The sequence below is a fragment of the Gymnoscopelus braueri genome, assembly GCF_963280865.1.
Source record: "Gymnoscopelus braueri genome assembly, chromosome: 14".
Classification (NCBI taxonomy): domain Eukaryota; kingdom Metazoa; phylum Chordata; class Actinopteri; order Myctophiformes; family Myctophidae; genus Gymnoscopelus; species Gymnoscopelus braueri.
Window position 1 is genome coordinate 44,185,853 of NC_137619.1, and position 12,827 is coordinate 44,198,679.

Here is a 12,827-nt window from a genome sequence, read left to right on the forward strand (position 1 = left end):
GTGCCAATGAAATAAAAAGATTATTGCGAACTGTGCCAACTTTTTTCTTCTTTTTCAAAGTAAAAAAAAAGTGCTTAGGAAGCGAGATACAGCCTTTTTCAGTTATAGGTTAAACAAAGAGTGGATGGAGCTGCAAATCTTCAGATAATGATATCTTGGGTTCTGAAAAAAAAAATCAGAAAAAAGAAAAAACGTTTTAATTTTTTTATTTGTTTTAAAAAAACTCTGGATTTCTCGTTCTGGCACTGAGGGTATTCAGATAAAACTCGGGATAACTCGGGGCCTGGCACTGAGAGAGTTAAAAAGCAAATGTACTTTGTGATTTCGTACTTTTGAATACTTACGTTTTTATTTTTTTTATTTTCACTTTTTGAATACTTTAGTATTTTAAAAGGCAAAGTACTCGAGTAACTTTTAACTCAAAGTATAAATTTGACTGAGCAACTTTCTACTTGTAGTATTCTGACCAGGAGTATCTATACTTTGACTCAAAGCACTGGGGAGGGGGTTGCGCACTATGTCCACCAATGGGGTGAAAAGAGAATTTAGCAGCTGTCTTCCTTCAGGATAGGAACGCTCGGCGTCCTTAATCAAATGTTCCTCTCCGCTCTTCCGCTGCTTAATGTGGGCCGGGGGCTGTTTTTTTTCTTCTTCTTATTTTCTTTTGGGACCGGGTCCAGTGTCGAGCGCATGACAATGGTTTTGAGGGTTTCTATAGGCCGTAGAACAGGTGGCCAATGACGGGTTTAAAAAACTCCTCAGAATGCACTCCAGGGCTATAGACAGACCACTGTGTATCTATCTTATCACGCCGTTTTTCAACGTTAACGACCACCGGGGGGGGGGGGGGGGGGCAGAATGGACCCTTTTAACAGGGTCTGTAACTCTTGAGAGTTTCCATACACTCTCTTACTGTTACTGTACTGGCCTGTAGAGCACCGTTCACACTGAGCACAATAACTCTGACGAAAAACTACTAGATATCGGGTTTTGCTTTCGGGGCAGAAACCTCTTATCTCCATATTTTAACTTTTTCTGTTTTTTCGTAAATTAACGCCCTACTAGTACTTGGATCATACTACAGCTTCACACAAAAGTAGCAGATCCGCAAGCTCGAAACGTGGCGCAAAGCAACGCATTTTGAGCTTGTGGATCTGCTACTTTTATCGTTTTGGGATTTGAATCCTGAGAAGTAACAGTTTTTGGACATATGAGGTTTCCACCCGACAGAGAGAATATAATACATATGATGTTTTAAAAATCATTCTAATTGAAGTGGACGAGTGGTGAGTCCACACCACAGGTTTGGTTCCATTTGTACACTCTCAGAGTTCTGGGGGTCCTTGAAATGAAGAGGTTTGAGAGCCACTCTGCTACACTAAATGGAACGGAGCCTTCATTAGTATCAATCAATAAGGAAGAGGTCCACATTTCTTTCCAATATGGCTGCTGGGCATAGAGCTCATTACAGCCGTTAACAATATTGTTTGGATCACTTTCAGCGTGTTCATTATGAACGGCGGAAACATTGACAGACAATTAAAATCCACCAGGACACCTTAGATGCAATCGGTCTCGCTCTTCCTTTTTGTTATTAATGGAGAGATGAGGAGACGATTATGAGTAGCTAACACGAGCTGGCATTACCTTGTGATAGCCCCCCCCCCCCTTCCCCGCTTATTAATAATCAGTCAGATTGTCCATAATTACATCCAGTCTTTTAGCAGCACAGAGATCTCTCTCTCCCTCTATGTGAGCTCTGACACAGCTGGACGCTAAACTTCATTATCGCTATAGTTATAGTGCTCGGTGCGAATGGCCCCTAAGGGTCCATTTGGACCTCTGGTTGGGCCCCCGAACCGGACATTGAGAACGAGTGATCTCTATCACACTTATCTCTCTGTCACAATATTTAAAGACATTATAGAGTGTAACAAATACGGTATGCAGATGAATTAAAAAACACGCACACTCACATACAAACTATATATATATATATATATATATATATATATATATATATATATATATAATATATATATATATATATATATATATATATATATATTCACACACACACACACACAGAGTATATTAAAGTGTTTATCGCTGCTGTCTATATATATATATATATATATATATATATATATATATATATATATATATATATATATATATATATATATATATATATATATATATATATATATATATATATATATATAGTTCCATGTATTTTCACTAGGTCATAGACCTAGCTGCATTCAACTGTCAAGTTACGTCTTAGCAGGTTATCTCCTAAAATGTTTAGCTGTTTTTGTTTGTTTTTGTGGTTGGTTGTCAGTCACTTATTGTACTCCTAAAAACAGAGACCCTCTGGAGCACATTTGCAGGGTAATATCTTTATAAACATTTTCCGGGGATCCGTTTCAATGTCACTGACTTTTATTGTTATTTAATTGTTAGTTGTTTTCCAAGAGGCAAAAAATATTGACTAAATTGTACCCTTCTTGAACCATATCCTGTATGATATTGTGCCAAAATCCACTACAGCGGACTTCATCCTTGTTTATTCCTGTTTTGCACTTGTTTATTTGTGAACCGTAAACATATAACTGTTGCTAGGTAGACTATGAATAGGTACTATAATTTCTACTGTAACTAATTCACATATATATATATTTTTTGTATGTTTCACATCAGTTCCTTACATTTCATTGATGGCCTTTTGTTCTTCTTAAAAAAAAAGATTCCTCCTTATTTGAATTATCATTGAAAAGGGGATTTTCTTCTTGCACAGTTTTCAGAGGTAAATCAGTCCTTGAGTTTTACTACTTCTACACACACAAAAAAATTGTCATAACAAATTGTAATCTTCCTATTTTTCTGAGTAGGTAGCATATGTTATCAAAATGAGAGGGATGCAACGTTAAGAGAAACACTAGACGCCAGGTACTGATTGCATTTTTTTTTCTTTATTAAAAAAGAATTATGTGATTTGTATGTTTTAAGAGACATTAACATGAGAATAAAACTCATTTTCTGTATCACAACATGGACTGGCTCAGACTGGGTTTTCTTACACAGATGTTTCCATTGCATTTTGTCGCTGTCGGGCAGAAAACGTATCTCCATATTCTACATTTTGGTGTTTTTTAATAAATTCATGTCCCACTTGGTCATACTACAGCGTCACACTAAAGCATCAAAAGTAGCAGATCCGCAAGCTTGTTCTAGACGCGTTCTGAGCTTTTAATCTGAATCCTGAAAAGTAACTGTTTCCACCCGACAGAGACGATTTATTAATGGCCTTTCCTCGCGGGCTTTCAGAATTGGGAAAAAAAGCTCATTCAGCTGACTTTGTCTCTTAGAAGACTCAATTATTTTCTTTTCGGGGACAGCTTTGATTATCCTCCTCTGATGACGAGAACTGAATGGAAATACTGTAAAGAACAGAATCGTTAAACACTTAAAAATCTAGTTATAGATCGGTCTGTGGAGTGGGGTTATATTCAGGGGGTTATTATTCAGCAGAGGTCTTCTTTTCATTAACTTTTGGGCCTCCATTCCCCCATTTCTGGATCAGGGCCCACTTTAGAATCTCGAAAGCCCTCGCGGGCAGAGCATGTTTATTTTAATGATCCAATCAAATGATTGCGTTCCGGCTTGGATCAATGGAACTAACGTAGAACACTTTGATTAAGTTCCTATTTATCTGTATCACAATGGACAAATCATGACATATATGTATGTGTGTGTCTGTATATACAGCAAATACAGATCCTTCTCAAAAGAATTGAATATAGTGGAAAAGTTCATTTTCTTCTGTAATATAATTCAAAAAGTGAAACTTTCATATATTCTAGATTAATTGTGCATACAGTGAAATATTTAAAACCTTTTTTTGTTTTTTATCTTGGTATTCCAGACCAAGTATTGAGTGCATAAATTAACATACTTGACCAAGTATTGAGAGCATAAATTAACATACTTTTGAAATGGTTGACATTTCTGTATTATAAATATTTTTTCTTTAGTGGTCTCATGTAATCTAATATTTTGAGATATGGATTCTTGAGCTGTATGCCATAAAAATCAAGATTAAAACAAAATCACTGTGAAAGTTTCACTTTTTGAATAATATTACAGAAGAAAATGAACTTTTACACAATATTTAAGTTTTTTTTAGAAGGATCATATATTTTTCGTTATTATATTATTGTTATATTATCATTAAAATGGCCCCCAATTATTTGGGAGTCCACTTTCAATATCCTCACGGCCCACAGGTTTGGAATCGTTTGTTTAAAAGACAAAAAGTTTGGATGTTAAACACTTCTACTTGTGACTTCTGATTGAAAATGCAAGGTGTCCTTCGGGGCTGTTCACGGGATAAAAGGCCATCCTTTCTGCTGAAAGCAGCAGGAAAATAAAATAAAATGACAGCGAATGAAAACAGCCATCAATTTCTGTGGGCAGAGATAAGACAGGAGACAGCCAGACGAGATCTGACAGAATCTCGGTACAGAGGAGAGAGATGAGCAGCTTAGCCGTAGAATTGACAAAGTAGACACGCGCACACTTCGTTCAGCCTGCAGATATAGCTTTAAAAAAGACGGAGGCATGGAGCCTGTATCTTTGACATTGTTTGTACGGTACACTATCCTCCCACGCAGAAACTACTGCAGAGATGTTATATGTGCCCCGTCCTCCCCTCAGGGAATTTGTCCAAAACATTCAGCTTAAAGTGTGTGTTTTATCGGCATCCTTGACATGAATTTTCCGTAAATCCTTGAATGACCTTTTATAATGGTATTTGTTTACACACAGGGGTCTTCAATGTTTTTTCAGCCCAACGACACCTTCGCTCATATCTGCCAACACACTCCTCCTTGGCTCCTGAATTGAAATGTATTCCGTTTTTTGGGGGGTTTGTAATGCATGAAATAACGAAATATACCCATAACTCTCCTATGCTAGTAAAACCTGATCAAACTCCCTGTTAAAATGCCCCAGAATACAGAAAAATGACATCTACTGTTAAAACATTTCTGCGGAAGGACCCCCAAACCCTCCACCCACATTCATTTAAACCATACGATGTTCATGTCTGTGTATCAGAAGTAATTTCGTACTAATTTCAGCTTTAATGTTTTACTATTTTGGGGCGACTTTGGGAATCTAGAAAAGCTCTATAGAAATGTCGTACTTGTATTAATAATAATAAAGAAGAAAATGACCCCCACTACATACTGTATAAAATTGTGTAGCATATTCCTTTTATTTTTGCCTCCATGCAACTTGATAAGTCGAGGCTTTTAAAGCTAGCTCGCTATATTTAGCTAATTGTCTCATCAATGTTTGTTGGCCGCTGAGAGATTTGACGATTTGAAGTAGGCTATTTCATTGGTTTTTGTTTCAAATATAGGCCTACACTCAGGATTTTGCAGAAACCTCTTATCTCCTCCATATTTGAACTTTTTGTGTTTTTTCATAAATGAACGCCCTACTTGATCATACTACAGCATCACACACATCAAAGTAGTAGATCACGCTCGAAATGTGGCGCGAAACGATACGTTTTGAGCTTGTGGATCTGATACTTTTGCGGTTTTGGACATAATATGAAGTCTTTTCCACCCGACAGAGACGACAACAAACCCAGCAATCTCAGCTGTTTAATTCAGTGTCATACTGGTAAAACGACCTTAAATGTTCTTGTCAAGAGGAACGAGGTGTCAGGGTATTTTCAGCCATATAGAAGTCCAGTTTAAAACTTCTAGTGCAGTAGGCCTATAACTCATATCGTGGCTCATATGCATCACGTAGCCTATCCTGTTAGCCCTTTAAGACCTGGAACGCTTCTGTGTCACTTTTTCATTTGAGCTAAAAAAGCATTATTTTACACTTTGGCTATTCAAAAATAGCAGATATACAAGCTCAAAGCGCGGCACCGAGTGCCGTGCTACGAGCTTGTAGATCTGCATTTTTTTTTAAATCTTGAAAATGTGTGTGCAAATCTTTGAATATATATATTCTTTTAAAGCAAACATTAACTCAAATCTTTGCTTCTTGGGGTCCCTTGAACAAAACATTTTGAGATGGGGGTCCGCGGCCAAATTCATATCATTTTGGGGGTCTTTGACATGAAAAAGTTTGAAAACCGCTGACATAGAAACATACGTTTTTCAGAAAACTGTTAGGATTTAGAAGACATTTTGCAGAATCGGAACCTCAGGCCTCATGCGCAATGTCCAAGCTGGTCTCCAGTCAATCTTCTACTGACCTACACAGTGGTGCACAGTAACGAAGTAAGTACATTTACTCAATCAAGTTTCTGTAATTAACTCGATTTTTGGAAGCTTGTGACGTTCACTTCACTACATTTCGAATATTATTATTGTTATTGTTATACTTTTGACTCCACTTCATTTCTAGGAAGGGGGGGAAGTACCTTATGAATTAACCACTCACTGTATATGCCCCATTTCAAATATTGCGAAAATAGCAGATCTACAAGCTCCCTATGCGTCAGATATGGCAGGTTGTTGAGTACGTCTGCTATTTTCACTATGAATGGTATTTTGTGAGTTTTAGAAAGTCTACATTTTAATACAGCAATGTATATATATATTTTTTAAATGTACTTTTGAATATGTTTTTAAAGCATATGCTTTTCCATACTTAAGTATTTTTAAAAGCAAGTATACTCCAGAACTTTAACTCAAGTACAAATGTGTCCTTGGGGGGGAGGGGGGGGGGGGGGACCACTTTATCCATTTTATACGTTAGCTATTCAAAAACTGCAGATCTACAAGCTCACTGCGCGCTTGTACATCTGCTATTTTTGAACATTTCAAAACAAGCTGATTTAGTCTGGCCCCGCTCAGTTGTGATTGGATTTCGCTGCCCCCAAAGTTGTGGGGCACCAATCAGGGCACAGTATGCCAATGTGGGGCGGGTTTATCACCAGAGGCTTTTTCTTTTAAATCCGCCCCATGGAAATGCAGGTTTCATACAGAGATTCCAGACAAATATCTAGGCCAGGGGTCTTCAACGTTTTCAGGCCAAGGACCCCCTAGCTGAGAGAGAGATGAAGCAGGGACCCCCTCCTCTATATTGTATAAAATTGTGTTCCAGATTAAACTTTTTTTGTTCACTTGGTCTGCTCTTTTTTCCCTCTACGCCTCTTTGCCAAAAATAGTCGATCTACAAGCTCACAACGCCTCGCAGCGCTAGGCGTTGTGAGCTTGTAGATCTGCTATTTTTGGCTCAAGTTCTCTTCAAGAAAAGGGATATTAGGGTTCAAGTGGTTAAAGGTAAAAAAAAAAAATCATAACACTAAGATTTGGTGGACCCCCTGTAGTAACTCTGAGGACCCCCTGTTGAAGACCCCTGATCTACGCAGTGATATTAGTCTAGCCATGCCAGGCTAGGGGTCCCTGGCACGAAAACAATTCAGATGGGGCGGAGGGGGGGGGGTCCATGGACAAATACATATTATCAACTTGGGAGTCCTCCTTGGCACGAAAAAGTTTGAGAACTAACTGCTCTACCCATTCAGCAATGGCCGCCTATACACCGCGGCCAGCTGAGAGGCTAAAGTGAATCCGGCAGTAACAATCATAGTCCCAAAGAGGGACACAGCAGCAGGCAGTGAACACGGGGCACATGCTGCATACATGTCACTGTATATCATCACTGCTGTTTATTGCTGGCTCAGCAATAGGATCTAGGGGATTGATTATCCCTTCTGCAAAGGGCCAGCTGTTGGGGAGAGAGCTCCCCCCCCCCCCCCCCCCCCGTAGTCCCAGTGGAACTTAACTGGCGGCTCCCAGTGCTGACAGATCATGGGCTTATAACATGAGACCCGTCAGGTGGTAGTTCCCACCGGCCATTTGGAGTTTTTTCAGTGCCGGAAGAAGTACGCCATTTTTTTTTTTACCCATTAAGACCTGAGGCCGATTTTACAAATGCCTTTGAAATCAGTATAGTTCTCAAACTCAAAATTATTCAAGATTTTTTTCTGAAATAGCAAAAATAGCTCCAGCTTGTGTACAAGCTTGTATATCTGCTATTTTTGAACGTATACAATCTAAAATGACACGGATGCTTTCCCGGTTTTAATGGATTCAAAGTATCAATATAGAAATATTCAGTCTCAAGTAAAAGTCTTGTTTTCAAAGTTGAAGTAGAAAAGGATAGTAAAATTCAAATATACTGAAGTACCAAAAGGAAAAGTATTCGTTATGCAGAATGTCCTATTTCTCAAGTTCAAAATGGGTCGAAACGAAACCTCTTGTAAATAGCCAATATACAACCTCACAAGTTGTGAGCTTATAGATAGGCAATTTTTGAGTAGACACACTATAAAGTAGAGCTTAATTGGTTAATGTGTGCTTTGTAATTACAATATGAACCTACAAAATAACTATAGAAACAAAAGTTTACCAATAATTGTAGTGGAGTAAAAAGTAAAATGTTGCCTCTGAGATGAAGTGGGGCAGAAATAGAATTACAGTATAAAGTATTGAAACACGTGAATGGTAAAAGTAAAAGTATCTTGCGAAGTATGACATGCCGCATGCGGAAAGAAGGACTCAAGGCAGGCTGCTGCACTATGAAGTTGATAAAAAAAAAACGAACAAACGAACACAACCCAAGTTAAAAAAAAAAGAAAAAAAAAAGGAAGTGAAGTCGTGCCTAATATGACGACGATAGTCTTTGACTTAAATTAGAGGAGAAAGGCCACGTCGTACTTTGACTACAAAGATCCGTGGCTGTCAGACTGTCGACTTCTCGGTTTCAGATGAGCTGTCAGCAGCTGTGTTGAAACATACACCCCAGCGGGGGGCCTAGCTAGAGCCCACCACTTTCTAAAACAGGCCAAGGAGGAGACTGGAAGGACATGGAGGAATCGGGGCATAGCGTATAGTAGTAGAAATGCATTTATATTTTGTCGCTGTCGGGCAGAAACCTCCTATATGTCCATATTTTAACTTTTTGTGTTTTTTTTGTTGTAAATTAACGCCCTGCTTGATCATACTACAGCGTCACACAAAACCATCAACTTCGCGCCACGTTTCGAGCTTGTAGATCTGCTACTTTCCGCTATTTTTGGAATTTGAATACTGAAAAGCAACAGTCCCAGGGGGGGTCCCCTACAATAGTTACTATAGCCTCAAAATGTGTTTAATCCACTTTAACCCTATATTGGCTATTATTTGAAAATAGACGATCTACAAGCTCACAACGCGTAGCAGTATAGTGAGACTTCAGAAGCACATGAAACATCCAATATGATAGTTAAGCAGCGTGACCATAAAGCTCTGTGTTGCATGTTGTGGGGGCCATGTTTTGGGGGCATTGGGTGTTCTCGCCCCAGTGAACCCAACAGTAAGGGGGGGGGGGGGGGTGGTCTGTGACATCACTGGCCGGAGGACTCGTATGTTGAGCTGGGTTGAGGAATTTGGAGGAAGGAGAGCCTGGAGCTCTGGACATCCAGCCAACCAGTAAAGATGTGGCATAGCTATGTGTCCAGTTCAGTCTGAAGTTAGAGCAACAGTGATGTTCATTTCTCTCTTGCCTTCTGTTATGTAGCTCCAGAACAAAACCCTATGCCTTTTTAATCATGTGTTGTTGTTGTTGTTGTTCTGCTGCTGTTGTTGCTATTGCTGCTAATCTCTCTCTTTCTCCCTCTATCTATTTCTTTCTGTCTCTCCTTCTCTCTTGTCTCTCTCCTCCCTTCACGTTTTAAGGTCTGACAATGCACATGAACATGAATCCGACATATTATTGGCAAAGATGATTGCAAAACAAACACACCGATGATAGTGCTGTCAAATGACTCTATGAGAGCATCAAGCTGCATCACTTAACTCTGGGAAATTCAAAATGGACCCCACCTGGTGGTAAGACACTTTTACACTCTGGGTTCAATTCATACTCAGGATTTTGTAGTGTGACATTTTCATAAAGACCTTCGTAATGGTTAAAATAACAGATTTGCAGTGTGTTTGTGTTTGACATTTAGTCTAGAGCATGGGTCCTCAACAGGGGGTCCGGGACCCCTACGAGGTCCTCAGAGTTACTAGAGGGGGGCCTCTAACAAAACAACATCAATTGACACAACACTGATGACAGTGCACTGCTGTCAAACAAGTCTATGAAGCTATCTATGAAAAGGTATCTCCAATACAATTTTATACAATATGTAGTGGAGGTCCCTGCTTCATCTCTCTCTCAGAGAAGTTGTCCTTGGCCTGAAAAACTAACAAAAAACAAGACCCCTGGCCAAGAGTAATGAAGCCATTATTATCATCCACCTGGACTGTGACAGTTCCTCATTTGACCAGCAGGAGGACAAGTGAGCTAATGTTGCTCACTGGTCAGGCAGTGGTGGAAAGTAACTAAGTACATTTACTCAAGTACAGTACTTGAGTACAATCTTTTACTTTTCTTTTTTTTCTCATACTGCGATACATCTTAGAGGCAAATATTGTCTACTCCACTACATTTATTAGAAAAAATATAGTTTCAAGTTACTTACTTTGTTGATCGAAAACACTCGTCCTTGGTTCTGGTGACTGATATTGTCCCTCTAATGCATGAGGAGACTGTGTTTTATTTATTTTTAATAATAATTAATTTTATACTTACTGGTTATTACAAAACTAGGCGACCTAACAAGCACCAAGCATTGTGAGCTTGTAGATCTATATATATTTTTTGTAACATTTGGAAAAATCTTGAAAAGCACAATTTTGAATAACTTAGAATTATTTGAACACAAACCTTCTGTTATGGAGGTCCACAGCCAAATGCATATTCATTTGGAGATCCTTGACATGAAAAACCTGAAGATTTACTGTTATGGCAGCTATTTTTGTAGAAGCAATAATATTCCTTGGAGAGTACTATTACTACCTTGGACTTCACCTCAGTCGTATATCTTCGTAGCACCTTAAAACTCTCCATGTATGTTTGCTTTTCAAATGATCTGAGCACAAGATCTGCTGTCACAACTCAGCAATTCAGTGAAAAGTTTGTTTGCAGTGGTGTAAAGTACACTTAAAGGAGTAGTACACCCAAAACATAGCTTTTTTTTAATCAATGACACACAATTGAACTACTCCTTTAAGTACTGTGCATTGTACTCATGTACTGTGCTTGAGTACAATTCCAAGGTGCTTTTACTGTACTTGATTGTTTCAATTTCTTTATACTTCTACTCCACTTCATCTCAGAGGCAAATGCTGTAGCTTACATATGTATACTACTACATTCTACATTCATTTGACAGCTTCAGTTAAATTAATCAAGTTTCAGAAAATAGCCAATCTACAAGCTCACTAGGCGTCACATTGCGACGCCTTGTGAGCTTATCGGCTATTTTGGCATAGCCTACCTACTGTACATATAAAATAGGACATATTATGTGGTTAATGATCAATAAATAATACATATATATATCATTCTGAAGTGGGCATTCTTCATAATGAGCACTTTTACTTTTATTACTGTAAGTCTATCGTCGTCTCTGTCGGGTGGAAACCTCATGTCCAAAACAGTTACTTTTCAGGATTCAAATAAAAAAATAGCAAAAGCAGATACAAGCACAGATCTACAAGATTGTAGATCTGCTACTTTTGATACTTACGTGTGACACTGTAGTATGAGCATTGATCAAGTAGGGCATTCATTAACGAAAAAAACACAAAAAGGTTCATATATACTGTAGGAGATAAGAGGTTTCTGCCTGACAGAAACAATATATTTAAGCTAATACTTTTGTAATTTGATTTTTTGTAGGGTTAGGGGTTACTGTGGTATTTCTACTTTATCTTGAGTCCAGAATTGGAGTACTTCTCCCAGCACAGAGAATGTGTGTGCGCCAGGACATTGGTATTATGTAACACCTGCATGTGACATGAGCCTGAGAGCGCCAACGCACTGCAATCCAACACAATGCAATTGTTGCATGCTCACATGTATATGTGTTGATTTCATCTACTGAAGCAGGACGGCTTCTACCTTCAACCTGGCATCTCTATTATGGACATGTCATCCTTATACAGTAGGTGACAATTGTCAAACAAATGTAAAAAACACAAAAAAACACAAAAAAAAATATGTAAAGGACGACTTCACCCATTTTCAACCAATCTTCATATAATTGGTCCTCACTAATACTCATTATAATATGGTAAAGAAAAATTCTACTTGGTCTGTGTCTCAGAGGAGGGCCGTGAACCCCGCCTACCAGTGACATCATCAATGGGGAATCCAAGCTAATAGAAACTACAGGCTTTCTATTCCTGGAAAGTTAGCATGCTATAATGGAAGATATAGTTCTTGCGTTAATAAAAAATCTAAATTAAATAAATTAAATCTTGTTTGAGAAAAATAAATCTGCCTAACGATGATGTCACTGGAAGGCGGGTTTCTGAAGTGTCCACAGTCCTCCTATGAGACAGACAGTAGAATAAAATGCTACCATTTTATCATGAGCATTAGTGAGGACCAATTATATGAACATAGGTTGAAAATGGGTGAAGTCGTCCTTTAAGAAGCCTATTGTATATAGAAGTGGTTCTCACTCGCAGTGCGGCAGGAAGTGACGCACTGTGAGCTCGTAGATCTGCTATTTTTTAATAGCCAACATATGAATGGATAAAGTGGTTAAAATGATTGTGATGCTATTTTAACACATTTTTGCTGGGGACCACCTGGAACCCCTGGAGGCTTAAGTGGCTTAAGTGGTTAATTGTCATCTGACTCCTGTCAAAGTCACCTCAGACCCTCAATGAAAGACATTGAGGGTATAG